Genomic DNA, 21,556 nt, shown 5'->3' with positions numbered 1-21,556 from the left:
TCTCTATGTCTGTGAGTCTGTTTCTGTTTTGTAGATAAGTTCATTTGTGCCATAATTTAGATTCCACATATAAGTGATGTCATATGGTATTTGTCTTTCTCTTTCACTTAGTATGATCATCTCAGTTGCATCCATGTTGCTGCAAATGGCATTACTTTGTTCTTTTTTATGGCTGAGTAATGTTCCATTGCATTATGTATATGTACCACATCTTCTTTATTTAGGTTGTTTCCATGTTTTGGCTATTGTGAATAGTGCTGCTGTGAACATAGGGGTGCATGTGTCTTTTTGAATTATAATTTTGTCTGGGTATGACATAAAGAATTTTTAAGTTCTTACACATACATACCTACATACATATAGTATATTCATGAAACAATCACCACAATCAAGGTAATGAACATCTTCACCACCCACTAAAATTTCCTTTTCCCTCCCTCTCATTTCTCCCTGCCCCTACCCTGTCCCCGGGGAACTACTGATCTACTTTGTAATCACTATAGGTTTGTTTGCATTATCTGGAATGTTATACAAAGGGAATCATACAGTATAGTTTGTAGTCATTTTTTGTCTGACATAACTATTTTAAGATTCATCCATGTTGCTGCATATAATAATAGTTCATTCCTTTGTATTGCTAAGTAGTATTCCGTCAGATGGATAGACCACATTTAGTTTATTCACCCACCTGTTGATGGGCATTTGGGTTGTTTTTGATTTGGGGGTATTAGAAATAAAGCTGTTATACACATTTAGGTTTATGTTTTTGTATAAACATATGCTTTCATTGCTCTGGGATAAATACTTAGACACAGACTGGCTGGGCCATATGGTAAGTATATGTTTAACTTTAAAAAAAATTGTTCAGTTAGTATAGCAAATAATAGAAACATTCCCTCCATGTTACCGGGATGATAAAAAAAGCAAGGAGAAGCCAAAGACTGAGAAATGTTTTTAAATATTTGCTAGCTTTATATAAAATGAGATACCATTGTTTTATTTTTCACTACTCTTTTGCTATTTATTCATTAAATAACTGCCTTTATTTTGGTTTGACTTTAATTATGAGTGAGATTTAGCATCTTTTAAGTGGACTGACCATTTGTGTTTCTTTTTCTCTGAAATGCTTGTTTGTTACTATTTGCCATTTTTCTATGGGATTGTTTGGCTTTTTGTTGTTGATTTGTATGATCTGTTTATTAATTAATATTTACATATATATTTCACATGATGTGCAGATTTTTTTTTTTTTACCAGTTGTTATTATGTTTTGTTGACATTTTTTTCACATAGGAGTTTTACATTTTTCCAGCAGGATTGTGAAGGGTGAGACTTGGAGATAAAGGTTCCAGGTACTTTCCTTTGGCACTGATGGGCCACTGGGATGAGAGGAGGGTTCTGGACGTTAGGAGAAAGGATTCAGGACCATCTGGGCTTGTTCAGAAAAGGTTTATGGAAAGAGAGCAGGGCTGCCATTTGAGGGGGTAAAATAAAGGAGCTGGTCCAGATGACAGCTGGAATCTCGTCCAGTTTCAACATTATGTGCAGCTGGTGTGCGGAGCCGTCACCGTGCCATGCATCTGCTGCTGGGTTTCTTTCGATGGACAGAATCAGGACAACCACCCTGCTCCAGCCAGCCTTGAGGTTCAGGAAGTGTCACCCCATTTTCAACTCTCCCTCAGTCAGCTCTTCTGCATGTTTCCCTTTGATGGTCAAAATAGGCAGCGTGTGGGGAAGGGACAGGAAATTGCACAAAACCCCTCAGGTGACCCTTGCTGTCTGGGGTTGGCTGGGCGGCAGAAAGGCAAGACCTCTTCCGCTTTGGAGCCTGATGGGTTTGGCCCCAGTCCTCGATCCGTCCCTTGCCAGCGGTGTGACCTCAGGTGGGCTCCTGAAACTCCGTGGGTGTCTATTTCCTCTTCCGAAGCATTTCCTTCTCTGCCTCTCTCCTGGATTATTGTGAGGGTCAGTGAACAAATATCTACCTTTCCACCTATGTTATATTATCATATAATAAAAATCCAATGAATACAAATGCGTGGTGCTTAAAATAAGGGCCTTGCATCTAATAGGTGCTTCATACATACTTGTTGATGAAAGGGGTACATGACGTGGGAAAGGGACTACGGAGGGTTTTCAGTGGTGCAGTATTTTGGAGGCTGACCTAGTACTATGTATTAGTAGCCTTAAACATACAAACCTTTTCATCCAGCAATTCCGGTTCTAGAAATATTTTTTTCTAAGAAAATAACTAAAGGATATATAAAGATATTTGGTGCCACGTTGTTCATGATTGTGAAAAGAACTGACAACATTCTACGTGCACAGTCATGGGAGGCGGGTCAAATAAAGTCTGGTTCTGTCCCAGTGGATTTGTGTCTGCAAAGGCTCTGCGGAAGCATAAGGCTTGGTTTGCAGAACAGGCCTTGGTGCCGGCGATGTGGCCTGGCTCTGACGCCTGCCGGCTCTGTGGACTTTGGCGAGTTTACTTAAGCTCTCAAAGCATTAATTTTCCCCTTTGAGAGTGGTTTTAAGGATGCCAACCTCGTTGGGTCAGGAAAATCGGACAGGTGCTTGGGACGGCTGCTGGCAGGCTGCCAGGGTCCCAAATGGCAGGCGTGATCAAGTCACATGAAAAGATGGAACACAGCCAATGAAATCAGCTAAGCTACCAAACCATATGATTACTTTGTGTGTGTGTGTGTGTGTGTGTGTGTGTGAAAAATAAATACACATATAGAGGTAGAAAAATTTTGGAAGGATATATGCAAACTCGTTGATAGCGGTTATCTCAGAGGGCGTGTGGTGGGTGCTTTTTAGTTTCATCTTTCTGTTCATTTGCGTTTTCTGTTTTCTACAATGTACTATGATCATCTCTGCAATAAAAGCACATTCAAATTGTACATATGGCGTCATTTCTGGGGTCTTTGGGAAAGGAGTTTTGTACTGTTTGGCATAGTTTGATAATCTGCCATAAAGGCAGATTACCTGATGGGCAGTTCTATGTAGTCTGAGCAAAGTTGATCTGCTAAGAGGCCGCTTCATCCTTTTTGGATGAACTTACATTATTTTCCCATCAAGGGACTTTGGCCGCTCACTCCTCGGGTAGGGCTGGGGATGCAGCTTCCGAGTCACCACGGACAGTGCTCACTGGCAGGTCAGTAACGACAATAAAAGGTCATGAAGAACCTAGTGGCAAGATGGGAATAAAGACACAGACCTACTAGAGAATGGACTTGAGGACACGGGGAGGGGGAAGGATAAGCTGGGACAAAGTGAGAGAGTGGCATGGACATATATACACTACCAAACGTAAAATAGATAGCTAGTGGGAAGCAGCCGCATAGCACAGGGAGATCAGCTCGGTGCTTTGTGACCACCTAGATGGGTGGGATAGGGAGGGTGGGAGGGAGACGCAAGAGGGAGGGGATATGGGGATATATGTATACGTATAGCTGATTCACTTCGTTATACAGCAGAAGCTAATGCACCATTGTAAAGCAATTATACTCCAATAAAGATGTTTAAAAAAAAAAAAAGACAATAATAATAGCTCACATTTTGTCTGCCAGGCCCTGTCCCAATCATAACAACCCTATTATACTATTATACTATGATACTATTATTACCTTTATGAGGTGGGTTAAAAAATGAAGGCATAGAGAGGTTAAAAAAATGCCCACAGTCTCAAGGCTACTAAGTGTTATAAGCAGGAACTACTACATTCAAAGGCACTGCCTCCCATCTAGAGGGTCCTGACGGTGAAGCACCTTGACAATCCCCCTGGGCAGCTTTGTTAGTCGATGGATCTTGTGCAAGTTTCTTCATCCATAAAATGACGATATTAACGGTGCTCCTTGGGATGAATCCACGAGCTAGTGCATAGAAAGCACTTATCACAGAGCCCGGATGAAGTCAGACTTGACGTCCTGTATGTGTGGCTCCGTTTCCCACTAAGCTTGATGGCAGAATCCTCTGCAACAGGGCTCCGAGGGACCACACCCCCATGAGCTAGAGCTGATGCAGCAGATTCTCTTATCTGCCATCTCTGGGCTAGCATTTCCTAGATGTTCTTACAATGTTATTTCAAACAATAAAAATGCAAGCTCTGGTTGAATACGGCTGTCTTTCCCCATTCCTGTGCTGAAGCAAACTCCTACCATAACCCTCGTGCTGTCTTGCCCTTCTCCTTCCCCAGGGACAGCTCAGATGTTAATAAGCATGGTGATCCTGGTGATTTTCATTATTTTGATACTATCGATAAACCTGATTTTTTGGATTAAGGTGCACTTAAAATTAACAAATGAATTTGTACGGTTTGTATTTGAGATGACTATTCATAACGTTATTTGTAGTTTTTATTTTGTCTCTTCTTTCTCAACTGCAATCTCGTCCTACATTTCATCATTACACTTTATTTTTTCTTGTGATGAGATACAGTATTATTAACTCCAGTCACCATGCACAGTGAATTTGCAACATTTCAGTCTGCAAATTCCACCTTGAAAAGAAGTTTATTGATACTCTAAGGAAACGGAATTGTGATGTGGGTGAGCTGTCACCTGATGGTCGTTCTTTGGCTCCACAATTCAGACTGTAAGGCAGGTGTGTTATCTGAGATTTACCTAGAGATTAAACAGCCGTGTAGGACCCAGTGAGTCATGCCTTCTGACTTCTGGGCCAAATGGGTGTAGCCACATGTTGTGTAAATATCAGCGTCACTCGTTTTCCTATTCTTCTAGCAAGCAGAATATTAAGGTTCATAAAAAGAAAATGATATATCAAAGTCCAGTGGAAATAAGTTATGACAAAAGCGAGAGGGTGGTATGCTCAGAAACGTCTAGAAACTCACAGCTCTGTGGATTTTTGCGCTTTTTGCCGGTGATTTTGCGTTTAGAACGGCTTCCAAGAATAGTGCTGAGATGCTGTCCAGTGATCCTCAGTGCAAGTAGGCTGTGATGGTCCCTTATGGAGAAAACACGTGTTAGGGAAGCTTTGTCGGGCACCTGTTGTAGTGCTGACGGCCATGAGTTTAGTGAATCAACGATGTATATTAAAGTGTCTTTAAACAGAAACACACATAAAACAAGGTTATGTGTCGATTGGTCGATGAAAGTGTTGTCATCAAAGGCTCCCAGGAGCCTAGCCCTATATTTCCCCCAGGAGCAAAGGTTCAGGATTCGCTAATTCAGTGTTCTCGGTGACTTTATAAAACAAAACTGCCGTGAATAACAAGAATCAGCTGTACTCATATTGATTATCTGTAACTCAAAATAACTAAACTTCAACCGCATTAATATATTTCATCATAATGAAGACCCTTCAGCAGGATGGGAAAGTGACTCCTCAATTCTAACGAACTTGGGGCCCCCTCCCTTGCAGGGTTGTGAGTTGTGTAAGCATATTTATTGTGAGCCCCAGGGGAAACACAGTGACTGAGGAAGGGCAGCTATTCTGAAGATGGTGATGAAGACATTGTGAATCATTTCAAGTGGGTCAGGATGGACCCGTGAGATGATTTTCAGTGTAGGCATGAAACCCACAACCTGTTCCTACCCTCCCACTAATAAAAAGTTCAAACTTCATAAGAATTAAGTTATATGCCAAAGTCCAGTGGAAATGAATCACTAGAGGTGAAACACCCAAAAAGTATTCTGTACAAGGTAAGAAGGTGAATTTACCACCTAGGAAGGGCCCAAGTATGTCTTATTGTGCTTTATTATTATTTTGCAAAGGCTTTGCTCGTACTGTTTCCAGTTTGACAGCTGAGAGTTGGTTCAATTCAACTGAAATCGCTGTGCATCACTCAGAGATTTGGATTTGCTCCTTTGTATGGTAGTTGGCTGGAATCCAGCCTTGAGACGAGCCACGGTTGATTTTCACAAAGAAGTAATGCTGCAGAATTTTATGTTTCTAGAACTATAGGAAAGCGTAGATGAGGATTCCTTTCCTCTCATTTTTTGTGCAGATGAGGAAGTGAAGGCCCCCAGTGAGTGAATGAGAAGCCCCAGGAAGAATAGAAGGATCGCATGCCTTCTATTCAAGGTTCTTAGGAGAGTTCATGGAGCAAATCCTATCTTCTTGGACAAAAGGAAAGCTAGGGCGTCCCCTCTAGGGTGGACACTAGGACACTAGGGTGTGCCCTGTCCCTCTTGCCCACTCTGCCCAGTGGTGGTCAGCCCTAAGGCATCTGCCCTCGGCTAATGTCCTGGTCGTCAAAAAGTGCATCATTAGGGACTTCCCTGGTGGTGCAGTGGTTAAGAATCCACCTGCCAATGCAGGGGACACAGGTTCGAGCCCTGGTCCGGGAAGATCCCACATGCCGCAGAGCAACTAAACCCGTGCACCACAACTACTGAGCCTGCGCTCTAGAGCCCGCGAGCCACAACTACTGAGCCCACGTGCCACAACTGCTGAAGCCCGCATGCCTCGAGCCGGTGCTCCACAACAAGAGAAGCCACCGCAATGAGAAGCCCGCACACTGAAACGAAGAGTAGCCCCAGCTCGCTGCAACTACAGAAAGCCCATGTGCAGCAATGAAGACCCAACGCAGCCAAAAACAAAAAAACAAAAACAAAGTGCGTCGTTAATACGGTCAGCCCCCTTCTGAGTGTACATGATTAGCTCAAAATGAGACTAAAAATATGTGGATCAGTGCACATCCCTCCAAGTTGGAAAAATCTTTCGAAGCACATCCTCCTAATCTTGGGCAGTCTCTTCCTCTGTGCCCTTGACCTAATTGAAATAGGTCCATTTACTGCCCACTAAGTGCCGGCTTCTGTTCTACAGGACTCCCCACTGTCCATCACTGGATGCTGGAGAATTTCTGTGGTGGAGGCAGTGTGGTCGTGGCCACTGTAGAGCCGAGGAAAGCAAAGCACAGAGCTGTGCTCATCTTACATCTTTGGTCAAGGAGGCAATATTCCGACCTGGGCCGTCTTACCGTGCGGTGGATCTGATGTCCAGGTATAGTGCAGGTGGACCTGGATTAACATTTCAGGCCTGCCAGTTGACCTTCATCCAGCTACCTAACCACTTGGATCATCATTTCCCCCAGTTCTAAAGCAGGGATAATGATAAGTACGTAGTGAGCAAGTTTTATTGTGTGTCTGTCGTTAGAAAGATGCAACAGAGTTTTAAGGTTATTTAGCTGTGAACCAAATGGCCACATACCTATTTCTGTGTGTCATGAGGGAACTGCGTGTAGGTGTCGGGTGAGTGAAGATGGAAAGATGTCTCTCTATGGCTCTATCTAAGTGCATTCACAAAAGAACCCACCCAGCTTTCTAGAGAGATCTAGAGCTTTTTAGAACAATAAGTCCTCAACCATCAAATCAGCTCTTTTGAAAGCGGCACCTTTTCTTGAGGAGGTATTTTCTCTCCTCCTCCTTGGATAGACCGCGGTCCACGAATTCCTGGAATAGTTTCGCTGTAGAAGCCGAGGTCCGGGACATCTACAATCGAGTCCCTGGTCTGTGCTCACTCCCACTGGCTGGAATTTTTTATGGGAGTTCGGACAAAGGCCATTTTGTGGTGACTCCCTCGGCCCCCTGCCCAGAACTGGCTTGGCTGGAATGCGTTAATTGCTGTGAACAAAAGGATGCCTACGTCCTCTCTACCCCATGGCTGTGCACTGATTCTTTATGGCGTTGGTATCAAAACTGCGAGTGTTTCCTCTGGACGGTCTGCTCCCAGACACAGCACACAGCCGTGGGTCTCCTGTGCTCCCGGGGACGTGCTTGTGAGGCTGGGGAAGTGGAAAATGATGAGCTTCACTCACCTAGCAGCCCGGGGGGAAGCACCTCCACTGGCCATAAGGTCCCCTTTGTCTGTTTGGGCCCATGTCCCGGGCGCTAACTCTACGGGTCCAGCCCAGCATGGGGAACAGTCACCACCTTGCAAAGATATTCAGTCCACCCACTGGGTGTTGTTGGCCCAAGAAGAAACCTGGTCCTACCCAGAGAGGCTTCTCAAAAGGAGACAAAGGAAGGACGTGAGGGGGTGGGCTGAACACCTGTATGAAAGTTTCTTGAAAGAATAACAGCACGAAAAAATAAGATGGCACGCCATGAGCCAGTAAGGATGGAGGACAGTTTTTGAAGACGCAGGGGGTGGGCAACCAGAATAGCAGAAAAGCCAAAACACGGAACAATCCATTGAAAGGCTGCCATGAGATGTAGTGATCTGAGGAAGCCCAGAGTCTCCAGACAGAAACACAGGCTCAGGTAGGAGACCCCTAGTCTTACTTTAGGGGTATAGTTGGAAGCTGCCTTTGGAAGGTGAGCTGGGCTAGGCAGCCCCCTTTTGCAACTCCTACTTCAAGAAGCAATGACTTCTGTCCACTGACTAGGATAGTGAGAGTGCGTACTTGAGGCTAAGAAGGAAGGAAGTGTCCCCAGAGGCTCCTGAACCCAGGGAGAAGTGGAGACCTGCTCACACCCAGAAAACCCCTGCCCACAATCCCCTATAGTGAGGGCCACAGAATAAATGGGTCTACAGGCAAAGAGGGAATCCCCCAAATGAAGGGAAGCACAAGAATCACCGGCCTTTCCAGAAGATCAACCTCATGAAAGAGAACCACCAAGCTTAACAAGGGGGAAAATCATCCCCTTGCCAATAGTGAAAACAGAAAAACACTTTAAAATATAGATAATTATTATCTTATGATGGGCTAATTGGGAGGAATCATCACAACATAATAATGACTGATGTTAAAAAAGAATCAAGTAGAAATTTTATAAATTCAAAATAAGATAATTAAAAAAATCCTTCAATATATGGAATGGGTAACTAAATATAAAAAATAAATCCAGGCACCAAATGGTCAAAGCAAGAAATTCTCCCTGATTTTGGGGGAGTTCCCTGGTGGTCCAGTGGTTAGGACTTAGCGTTTTCACTGCCATGGGCCGGATTCAGTCTCAAAAGTTTACAGACTGTACTATTCTATTTATGGGGAAGGGTAGGGGGCAGGGATAGTTTGGGAGTTTGGGATTGGCATGTACACACTGCTATATTTCAAATAAAATGCCTTTCCATGACAAAAAATAAATTAATTAAAAAAAGAAATTCTCCCTGATTTTTAAAAAATTTAGATTATTTTTTTAAAAATTGAAGTAAAATACACATAACATAAACTTTACCATTGACACCATTTTAAAATGTACAGTTCAGTGGCATTAAGTACATTCACATCATGTGTCACTGTCACCACCATCCATCCCTAGAACTCTTTTCATCTTGCAAGACTGAAACTCTGTCCGCATTAAACACTAACTTCCCATTCCTGCCCCCCTCCCCCGACCCAGGCCCTGGAAACCATCCTTCTACTGTCTGTCTCTACGAATTTGACTACACTAGGGACCTCATATAAGTGGAGTCCTACAGTATTTGTCCTTTTGTGACTGGCTGATTTCATTTAGCATCATGTCCTCAAGGTTCATCCATGATGTAGCAGGTGTCAGAATTTCCCTCTTACCTATGGCTGAATATTATTCCATTGTAAGCATACACCACTTTGGCTTACCCATTCATTTATTGATGGACACTTGGGTCGCTTCCCACCTTTTGGCTATTGTGAATAATGCCTCTATGTCCTGGATTTTTATACTATAGAACAAACAGATGAAAGAATGAAACAGGGACTTCCCTGGTGGCACAGTGGTTAAGGATCCGCCTGGCAATGCAGGGGACCCGGGTTCGAGCCCTGGTCCGGGAAGATCCCACATGCCACGGAGCAACTAAACCCGTGCGCCACAACTACCAAGCCTATGCCCTAGAGCCTGAGAGCCACAACTACTGAGCCAGCATACCTAGAGCCCGTGCTCCGCAACAAGAGAAGCCACCGCAGTGAGAAGCCTATGCAACGCAACGAAGAGTAGCCCCTGCTCTCAGCAACCAGACAAAGCCCACACACAGCAACCAAGACCCAACACAGCCAAAAATAAATAAATAAATTTATAAAAAAAAAAAAAAAGAAAGAAAGAATGAAACAAAAGGTAAAAGATCTGGACTGGAGACCCAGAAACTCCAAACACCACATTTTGAAAAAGTTTGAGAAGCAGTAGAAAACCTAAATAAACCGATTACCATAGAAAAATGGAAAAGGCAGTCTAAAATCCAACCCTTGAAAGGATATAAGGCCCAGATCCTGTTTTGGACAAATTCTACCAAGAAATATAGGAACTCTCCCAGAGCCTAGAAAAAGATATAAACGTTCCCAATTCATACTATGAGCTTAACTTTGAAACTAGACAACAATAGAAGAAAATAAAAGACCCAATAAAAGATAACAGATTAAATCCATGTATGAATCTTTCCTCTCTCCCCACCTCTCTGCCCACACCACCCTAAAATAGCATTACAGGAGGACAAAAGTGTAAGGCTTCTGAGGGCTAAGAAGGGCAGACAGGAGCCCCCAGTGGACAAGAGATTTAAACAGATTTCTACAAGATGGAAAACAGATGGGAGAGAGGAACTGACTAAGTAAAGAGGAAGAAACTACATTCTAACGTGTGTAGGCAGGGAATACTGAAGGAAAACAAGCTATTTAATTCCATAAAACCCCTTGAAGGCTCTGGACCTGGTAGCATCACAGAAAGTTGGAGGCAAGCTGGAGGCTGGAAATGGGAAACAGGACCACTGTTTCCATCCAGGGCTCCTGGTCTTCTAGCTCTGCCCCACTCCACTCAGAAGACTGCAGGTTTATGTTCTGGACAAATTAAATAGAAGGAGCTCTGGTCCTGGACATTTCAGGTACAACGTGGGGGGGAAGGGGTGTGGTGTAGGGATAAAAACAGGTATGAAATGAAAGTCTGATCCCCTAACCCCCTCCCTGCCCCTTTTCCCTGCTCTGCTCACAGAGTCCCTGCAGCTATATGCAGGGGTGGGGATTTGGGAATTCTTTCCCAGAGAAAATAGCTTCACACACTGAAATCTGGAGGTGCCCAAATGTGGAGGCTGCCAGGTGAGAAGCCTTATTCACATATTTAGAGCTTCCAGTGTCTTTCTTAGAGCCTTGCTCTGACACATGTAATAAAAGGGTGTCAAGGATTACCAGGCATTTGAGGCAAGAGTCCAAAATGAACAGGAGAAGAGGAAAGAAACCATGCAGGGCAGAGAAGAAAACTTAAAATACCGTGTAATTTAATATCTCCAAACAGGTACAAGATGGCATTGCAGTCGTGCAAGGGTGTTGCTCTCGGAATAAAACAGAAATCAGGTCACGCTAAAAGGCTCTTGGAAATTAAAAGTATGGGAGTAAAACAAATGGGGGATATAATTGAGGAAATACTCCACAATGTAAAAGTTAAACGACCAAGTAATGGAAAACAGGAGAGAAATGATGGGAACGTTAAGAGGATCAATTTAAAAGAAACAAAAAATCATCTAATATCAGTTCCGGAGGAAATGGAAGAGAGAAAATTATCAAACAAATAGTGCAAGAAGGTTTTCTGGAACAGAAGGACATGACAGTCCACATAGTAACCAGCCAAGTGTCCGGGATCATGACAAATAAAACAAACAAACAATCAACAAGAAGTCAAACACACAAGAATTCTACTTTTATGAAATTTCAGAACAATAGCGATTAACGACACAGAGTTACAAGAGGGAAACCGGGTCACATACAGAAAGGATTAAGAGTCAAAATGGTATCACACAGCCCTGAACGGTAGATGACAAAATTCGGAGGGGAAATTATTTTCAACCTAGAATTTACTACTGAGACCAACTGGGACTCAAGTGTGAGGGAAGAATAATGGCGTTTTCAGATGAAAAGGGAATTACACACTTTACTGACCATGAACCTTTGCATAAGAAGCTGTAAAGATTTATTCCACTAAAGTGAGAGAGAAAACCAGAAATGGAAAAAAGCAGTGGAGCCAGGAAACAATATTTAATAGAGAAAAAAAAAAGGTAAATGAAAGTCTCAGGATGTCAGCTGTGCAGAGTGGAGCTCACATGTGCTCCGTGAAAGCCGTAATGACTGGGGGGTGGGGAAAGCTCCTCCCTGGCTGGGGTCAGAGCATCTGTGTTCTGGTCCAGAACCTTCCAACACCATGACTGTCACAACTCCCTGGGCTCCCCTTCCCTTTCCTTGTTTGTACAGAGATGAGATTGAACGGTATACTTTTTGAGTTTCCTTAGATTTCCAATAGTCTTTGCAGAACAAGAGGAAGAGGTCAGGGATGGACTTTTTCCAGAAAAAAAGTGCAAGCATATATACTTTTCACTTCCTGTGGAACAAAACATTGATACCGGAATAAGACAGAAATAAAAATAAAGCCACTTGACATGCTTTCTAGCTCTAAAAGTCTGTTCTTCCTTCCTTTGGGTGAGTAACCCAAAGGAATTTGGGGTGGTCTATATAAGTGTGATGTGCGGAACAGAACTACCAAGTAAAAATGCACCAGTTGCCCTCTTTCTTGAGGTCTTGAAATGGCTCTCTTGCACTGGCCTGAGCCCTTTCTTTCACTACTGGCTAATATTTAAACCCAAAACATGTTCTTAAATCTTGTGGTTATCTTTAGTCAAACAAACTGTGACTCGAAACTACATAAATTTATTGTTAAACCCCCAAAGCAAAACTTTATTAGAAATGCGCTTCTTGATGAGATGGATGGGATATTATTTACTTATTTAATCAATGCACATATCACTGCTAAACTGAGCTTAGTTTCAGTATCAGTTCTGTGCCAGTGCCTCATTTTTCGAGCTATTGGTGTTGAGAAACCTTGCTCACACAGATTAGATAGGACTGGAAGGAGTATTCTTTTTTTAAAAATTTATTTTATTGAAGTATAGTTGATTTAGAATGTGTTACTTTTTGGTGTACAGAAATTATATATTATATAATATATATTTATATACTATATATAAATATATATAATATATATTATATGTTATATATATAAATATATATAATATATATTATATGTTATATATATATAAATAAATATAATTTTCCATTATGGTTTATCCCAGGATATTGAATATAGTTCCCTGTACTATACAGTAGGACCTTGTTGTCTATCCATTTTATATATAATAGTTTGCATCTGCTAATTCCAACCTCCCACTCCATCCCTCCCCCTCCCCCTCGGCAACCACAAGTCTGTTCTCTATGTCTGTGAGTCTGTTCCTGTTTCGTAGATATGCTCATTTATGTCCTATTTTAGATTCCCCATATAAGTGCTATCATATGGTATTTGTCTTTGTCTTTCTGACTGATGGAAGGAGTATTCTTCTATCAATGCTACTCAATTGGAAATAGAACACCTTCTGAGTTATGTGTCAAAAATGACAAGATCATCTATCACCAAAAATTATTTGATGAATGGACAAGTGTTTAGCTCTTCCTTCCTTGTTGCAGGAAGCCAACTGGAAACCACTGGATGGGCAACAAAATTCACTACCTAATTATCAGAGTGATACACTTTCTGAACCCATTACCAAGTCTGAATTGTCCCTTGGTTGGACACCCTGGGATGTTTTTCACCCAAGGGCAACACACTCTTGAAAGTCAGAAGAGTGTCTGTGAAAGGGGCGGGAAGCCAGGAGGAGGATTCCAGGACCCTGCTCCCCTCCGGTCAGATCAGCTGTAGAAATGAATATGTACAGTGTGGAAATGTATGCCCTGAAACCACTGGAGGGCCCGCCTGGCCCTTGGAAAGTGTTCCAGTACCTCTAGTGGGCTAGTCCAATAGTCCGCTGGTCTCTTCTGGGCTGGAGAGGGGAGCTGGGCTGCATCTCGGACAATGCCCCAGACCCAGTGAGACACTTTCCTGCCCCTTCCCCTGCTTTGTGCCTCCTGAGAGCAGCCCTGCGAGCCACGGTAGCCTCACTGCGTCCCCATCCTTTGCCGTCTCTTCCGGGCTCCATTAGAGACTCCAGGGAAAGACGGCACTACCAGATAAATTAAACTTCCTGGGCGTGTGTGTCAGGAATCAGGTAATCTGTTTCCATGATTATTTCTAGGCTGTGTGCTTGGAAGGCTTAGGAACTCTAGGGAAAAAAAAATTTTAGCCCCAAGATTCATAATGAACCCTGATCTAAATTAGTCCTTGGGTCCGTCTGCCTTAAGCTGAGAGGAGAGAGAAGAAAACTCTTTTTTTTTTTCCAGTTTAGTTATTTAAAAATAGTTGTCACCTTTCAAGAAGCCCTTGGTCGTTTTCTGGAAGAGCTGATGCACGATCCCGGTTATGGGTGACTTGCAGCCGTATATAATTAAGTCCCATCCTGCTGTGGTTCTGCTGTAAGATGATGTGATGCTTCCCTTCCCGCCAGGAGAAAATAGCTACCTGGGGCTGTGGAGGTTCCCAAACCTGCCCTCAGGTACCCCTCTCTCGTCCCACAGGAACAGCAGGATTCCGTGGAGGGGAGGGGAGGTACTATTTCACCTGTGTTCTCGTTGAACTTGCATAAGAAGCTGGGAAGGTGGTATGATTATCCCAGCATTGCAGATGAGGAAACTGAGTCTCAGTGAGGTTTAAATGGCTCGTTCATCGTCTCGGGCCAGCAGGGGCAGAAGCAAGACTGCTTCTGGGTCCGTCTGGGTCCGTCTCATCACTGACCCCATGTTCTTTCCAACACGCGGAGGGTCCACCTCAGGCAGAAAGACTTCTCCACGGCTCTTCCCTGGCTGGAACACGCAGCTCCTTGGCTGGGGCAGGTGCCCGGGCGGGGGCGCGGGAAGTGGCCGCAGGTGATGCCGCGGTCCTCAGGGATGCCAGGCAGCTGTGAGTCCGGAGCGGTGCTGCCTCACCCTTTCCACATCGCGGCTCGTAGAGAAAAGGAAAACGTGTATTTGGCAGCTTGGGTTACACAGCGGAAGCTGGCCCAGGCTGGAGGCCAGGGGCCTGACCTTGACCTGGCTGCTGAAGGAGGGACCCTGGTTACCATGCTGGCCTGGGTGCTGGGGCGCTGACCCACCATGCAGGTGCCAAGCAGACCTGGTCTTAAGGGAACAGCCTCTGTCGCAGTGGGGCCTCTGCAGAGCTGCGTCCCTTCGTGGGATAAGCCATGGATGGTCCCTTTTCGAATTCACGGTGATGACGCACTTCGTGTCCTTGGAGCAGTGGTGACTTCGGATGGTGGAGGAGTGTGGAGGGACACTGCAGGCGGTTATGAGTGACAGCCCTTGTCCCTGGGAGCAGGAGGTGGCAGGAGATTGCCTACTGGTCATGGCGTTGCCCGCGGCATTCTCTCCTTCTCTCTCCATTGACGACAGTCCAAAATGAGATAAGAAGAACTAATACAGCGTGGGGTTGATAACTCTCACTTTGGATTCAAATAAATAATTTCTGAGGAAGTAGAGAATATATAGATGTGCATATATGTATGTGTATACATATATATGTGTATGTATATATAGCGAGAGTATATATGTATGTGATATTCATATATATAGAGAGAGAGAATGTATAGGTGTATGTATATGTGTGTATCCATATATGTATATATGTATATATAGAGTATGTGTGTGTGTATATATAGATATTATATATATATTTAGAGAGAGAGAGAGAGAGAATGTATAGGTGTATGTATATGTGTGTATCCATATATGTATATATGTATATATAGAGTATGTGTGTGTGTATATATAGATATTACATATATATTGAGAGAGAGAGAGAGAGAATGTATAGGTGTATATATTCTCAGAAGATATGTGAAAGCAGGCTCCAGGGATTTAGGTAAATGAGAAGACATGAAAGTATCTTGAGGCATGATGAAGTCTGCTTTTGTTTTTTAATTAAACAATGTTCACCTTGAAGGCGCTTCCTTAGGGAAGCCGCCAGCGGTGATGGATGGATCCCCGTGGCTAGGGTCTGATCAAGCAGAGGGGAGACGGCGCGCCCCATGATGAGCTGAGTTCAGAGGCAGCAAGCCTACCCCTGCTCAGTTGGGCCAGAAGTGCTGTTTGCAGAACAAGACTAGGAAAAAAGCTCCAGTGAGATGAGAATACTCACGCCAGGCCTCTGGGCGCAGGGGAGCAGCAAAGGATGTTGGGGGCAGGTCTCCATGGCCACTTGGGTGACATGGGGCAAGTTAAACTCGTTGGTCTCAGTTTCCTCATCTAATAAAGGGGCTGAACTGGGGAGGTATTAAGATCCTTCTAGATTTCACTTTCTGTGATTCCACTGACTTCGATTCAGTTACCTGAAACCTCTTTCCAAAGACACTGTGTGCTTAATGGGACAGGTAAGGGAGAAACAGGAGAGATGTAAAGGTTCCTCTTGAATACTTAAAACAATTTTTTTAAACTTAATTTAAATGAGAAATATAACTATTAAAAACATCTCACCCACAAGCAAAAAATGGGCAACTTATTTCCAATGCGAGTTAGGTAAGTAGACAAATATTCATCTCAAACGGGATACAGGTGCCTTCTTTGCCTTTAAAAATCCCCAACTTTTTTGTAAAGATTAAAGTAAGGGCCATCTGAACAAAAATGTAAGATCGGGTATCATTGCTCAAATCCAAGTAAAGTCCTCCTTGGTACTGAAGTTTGCCTGGATTTCCAGGCCCCGCCCTAGACTTACAGAATCAGATCCTCTTGGGCTGAGATCCTGAAGTCTGCATTTTAAAAGATCTCTGGGAAATTCTGATGTGTCCCGTTCTTCACCTGGGAATGTCCTAGCAGAGCAACAAGGTCCCTGCATTGTGACTCTGGCGAGCTAATTATTGGCCTATGTGGAGCACTTAGTATTTTTACGAGCATTCCAGAGAAGTGTGGGGTGGGCGTGGAGCAGCTGACGTTGATTCCAGGCAAGCACAGCTTCCATTTGTTTGCCGGAGTCTGTAAAGTGCTGGCCTTCCATCTTCGAGATGGAGGGTTGTAGTTTGGTATCTCTCCTCTCCACGCCCTACTTGACCTGTTACCCCAAGGACTGTTCAACCTCCATTTCTGAACAGAGACGTCTGCCCCGAGCCCCTGTCTCTTCTGGGGCCCTGATGAGCGGGGCTAGGTCAGAAGTTCCTTTTAAATCCAGTCATAGGGCAAACCTGGAGCAAGCCCAGACAACACGCCTCAGTTTCCATTGATCCCTAGAACTAACGTGCTTTCTTGAGCAAAAGGCAGCCAAAGACTCAGAGAGCCAAGGGCCAAGGGGCGCAACAATCCTGGTTTGTAGAGTTTCCTGGTTTACAGCCTTCCTGCTCTTTCTTTCTGCGACCGCTCTCCTCCCTAGGTTGATAGCCTCACCTTGGGAGAGAAGGGGACGTGGAAGACAAGGGCATTCAGCTGCTGCTTCTACCGCAAGCACGAACACTAATCTGCATCCTTTCAGCTTTTCAATATCGCAACCAGATTTCCTTCCATCTTCACCGCTCCACTGATTTGAATACTAACTTGACTTCACCTTGCTTCTGCTGAATCATTACGGCCTCCTTGATAGTTTTCAGGACGCTTCCCTAAGAATTTGACGAGTGGCCAGAAAATTGGGTCCACCCGAGGCGATTCCTAGCTTGTGTTTTAGGCTCTTTGAGAAACAGAGACACCCGATTACCTTGAGTCATGAGGATTACAAGAAGGAGACCTGGAGAAATAAATCTCATGGCAATGGGAGATCATTTGAAAACTGGAAAGTCACAGCGGAGGCAATAGGTTTCCAATTGTTAACGCAAGTTCGTGTGCCCAACGATGCAAAGTGAGCCCAAACAAACAGAAACGTTGGAGTTTGGAGCAGAGGAAGGTTTATTGCAAGACGATGCAAGGAGAACAGGTGGCTCATGCCCTAAAAGGCCCCGAGCTCCCCGAAGGGTTTGGGCAAAGCGTTTTTAAAAGCCAGGTGAGGGAGGCGGGGGTCACATGGAGCAGGGTGGTGTCACAGGGGTTAACTTCATCAGTCCTCAGGCTCCAGGAGGCCTGGGGCTATGTGCTCTGGGTCATCAAGTACTTAACATCTTCCATTTGGTGGGGGGGTTCTCAACATCTGCATAACAACACGGGAAATTTGCATCAAATACTATTATCTAGGTAGTTCAGAGAGGAGCTAAAGCAGAGGATATGGGGGGGAAGGCCTGTCCCGGGAAGGCCCCTTAGGGTCCTGCTCGTTACACAATGACAGGGTATCTGGTAGCTCCCTGGGAAGCCTAGTCTATGATTCGCAACCAGAGTTTTGCAGCGTCAAATATGATGACTCAGCTACTCTCTGGATGACTCAAGATCTGGCTTCCTGAGAGAGCAGGTCTGCTTAGATCAGCTTGTACGTATATCTTATACTCATACAGCACATCCATCTATATCCTACTCCATTTTTATTTCCACAAACCCTCATCAGTCTAAAGAGCTAGGCAATTTTCCATATAACCTGTGAACTCATCTTTCAAGAGTCCCTGGTTGACGCTGCTTTGCCCTCTTCAGAACTCCCGAGAGACTTGAGCTCCTTTCTGATGGTTCTCACCACACTGGAGTCTGCAGCACAGGGGTTTTGCCTGCGTCCTGCCAGAGAATAATCCCTTTAAGGATAAGAACAGGGGCCCACTTCCAGTGATGTAAACATTTAACAGCTGGCTCTCTGGGAAAAATGTCTGCATACATACATGAGTTTATTATACATGTTAATGATATAAAGGATACATAGCACACAATTTATAAATAGTCACAAAAATACACAATACCCTGTATTGTAAATTCCACATAGTCAATTGATTTTTTTTTAAACATCTTTATTGGAGTATAATTGCTTTACAATGGTGTGTTAGTTTCTGCTTTATAACAAAGTGAATCTAGTCAGTTGATTTTTGCAGCATGCTTTTACTGATTTTTGCTACACTCATATCTCTAGCCAACCTTGCAGTTGATGAACAAAGGAGTTTCAGCTTGAATGTTGGTTGATATCTTCATTTACATTGATGAGTAAGACAAAACTGAAGATGCATGTTGAAATTTCACTTAATGATATGAATCACTTCTTTGCTGAATCAGATGTTTGTTTTCAATACTGGGAGAATGTAGCTTCTTTATTTCTTTTGCTTGTCACAATGTAATGGCCACAGACACAAGACATTTTTAAAGTTTCATCTGCATTATAGCATTTTCTCTATGACTTTCTTGAGTCTAGACAATCAAGAAAACAATAAATGAAGCCTTGATTTGTAGCTTTTAATGATTTCCATGGTATAAATACTCCCATCATGGTCAATCCCAATTTACCAATGTGACATTGCTGAACTTAAAAATGGTAAGGGATACCGTCATTATGTAGTATTTCCACCATAATGATGCAACAGATGAAGATAAACTCAAAAGGATGAAAAACAGTAAAGTGTTGTAAAAGAATTAGGAAGTGATGTTTTGAGTATTTATTACCATTGTTTCGATATAATTTATTTAATTATACATTGATATAATTTAGCTCTTAATAACGACTCTTTAACAATGGGCTTGCAAAATTCCTGCAAATTTAACAATGGGCTGTTGTGAGCCACTATAAATCAAACTACTGCCAGTTGCCTGTCTAATTTATTGCCTTGCATGCCCACAGCTAAAATACCTTCAGTGATTGCATGAGGGATCTTGGTCCAGTAAATTCGAGACATTGACTGTCTGACTCTGTTTGACATGTTCTATCTCCTTGACTAAAGTTTAACAACCTCCCAGTGGTAGCTGAGTTCAGAAGCTAATTTTTCTTAACTGATAAAGACTCATCTGGATGAAATACGGTGTATCGCTGATAAAAACCAGCTTACTCAGACCCATTAGTCTTGTAACAGTCACATTCAAAAAATAATGCAGTCTCTGCAGAATCTTTGTGAGACTATTACAAAATGGCCTCAGCTCCTAATATGCCAGATCAAAATTTTAAGTAGCCTTGATATAGCCCTGTTTTTTCATAAGTAGCATGAAGTATAATCTACAACCTAACATATACCATTGTATGACTCTTTTTTCTAAAAATAAATTTATTTATTTTAAATGGAATTTTGGCTGTGCTGGGTCTTCGTTGCTGCGCACAGGTTTTCTCTAGTTGCGGGGAGCGGGGGCTACTCTTCTTCGTTGCGGTGCGCGGGCTTCTCATTGCGGTGGCTTCTCTTGTTGAGGAGCATGGGCTCTGGGCGTGTGGGCTTCAGGAGTTGTGGTGCGTGGGCTCAGTAGTTGTGGCTTGCGGGCTTGGTTGCTCCACAGCACGTGGGATCTTCCCGGATCAGGGATTGAACCCGTGTCCCCTGCACTGGCAGGCGGATTCCTAACCACTGTGCCACCAGGGAAGTCCCGCCACTGTATGACTCTTAACATCTTTAAAGTGTCCTGTTTGTGTCATTGTTTCTCTCCTTTAGATTGTCAGGATCTCCCTGCAGCACTTAAAATGAGTCATCTTTGTTGTGGATGATGATTAATTGATGACGTTGGACTGCCAATAAATACCAGGACCTTCTAAATGGTCTAATCTTAATGGAACTTTAAGATTAGATTTCAGAGGCGTCCCACATCATATAAGACTTTAGGTCATGGAGATCAATTAATTGTCTAGCTATCTCAGCTGCTGGGGTGGGTTCTGATTAATACTCCATAACACACCTCACCTGATAGCTCCAATCTGGGTTGCTTTTCCCTTGAGTTTTATTTATTTCAGGGAGAAAGAGAAGCAGTCCAACTGTCCCTGTAGAAGTGGGTGCCATTCCCCTTAGATGGGCTAAGTACACTTAGCTTTCCCGGAACTACTCATACGCGAGCATCTGAATTTCAGTCTATTTTCTGGGAAGGATTTCAATAGAGCATCTGATTAATGCTCTTCCTTTCAGGCCAGTGAAGCATCATTAGCCCCATTTTATGGAGAGATACAACAGACCTGGCATGATTTGGGGATTTGCCCCAAATCACATCACTATTAAGTACCAGGGAGGGAAACTGGTCCCTCTTTCTCCAAGTGCTCATTCATTCATTCAACAAACATGCACTAGGAGTACACCATAGGCCAAGCTCGATGGCTGGTGCTGAGGATAGAAAGGAGAATATACGAGAAGGGATATAGCTATTTGATGTAGGGGGAAGACCATGGGCTTTGAGGTCAGACAGACCTAGGTTAGACTCCAGCTCTATGACCTCCTGGCTAATGTGACCTCGGTCAAGTTACTTAACCTGTAAGTCCCTGTAAAAGGGGAATCATATTTTCAACCTTATGGGGTTATGATGAGGGTCATAAATGATGTGTATGAAGCTGGCACAGAGCAAGTGCTTCAAAAATGTTTCCTGTGACTAAGGCTGGAAAATCATTGTCCCTGCCCTCGCAGGGACATAGTCTAATGGGGGAGACAATACGTGAAAACATACGACAGTGACATAATGGCTCTGATGGAAACGTAAGGAAAGAGAGGCTGTGGGAGTCCATTGTCTTCTTCTTGATCCGAAGGACACACACAGAAGTGCGACCCTGGGCATGTCATTTAGCCTCTGGGACACAGCTCCTCACTTGCTAAATAAGTGAGCTAGAATATGATACCTGAACTTGATAGAGTCTGTGTACCTCGGCTCTCTGTGAATACTCTCAACGAGGTGTGTGCTGCAATTTCATGTCATGAAAAAGTCATTCAATGAAAAAAGCTGGAT

The sequence above is a fragment of the Balaenoptera ricei genome, chromosome 20 (genome assembly GCF_028023285.1).
Source record: "Balaenoptera ricei isolate mBalRic1 chromosome 20, mBalRic1.hap2, whole genome shotgun sequence".
Lineage (NCBI taxonomy): Eukaryota > Metazoa > Chordata > Mammalia > Artiodactyla > Balaenopteridae > Balaenoptera > Balaenoptera ricei.
The sequence above is the reverse complement of the archived record's forward strand: the minus strand, read 5'-3'. Positions refer to the sequence as shown.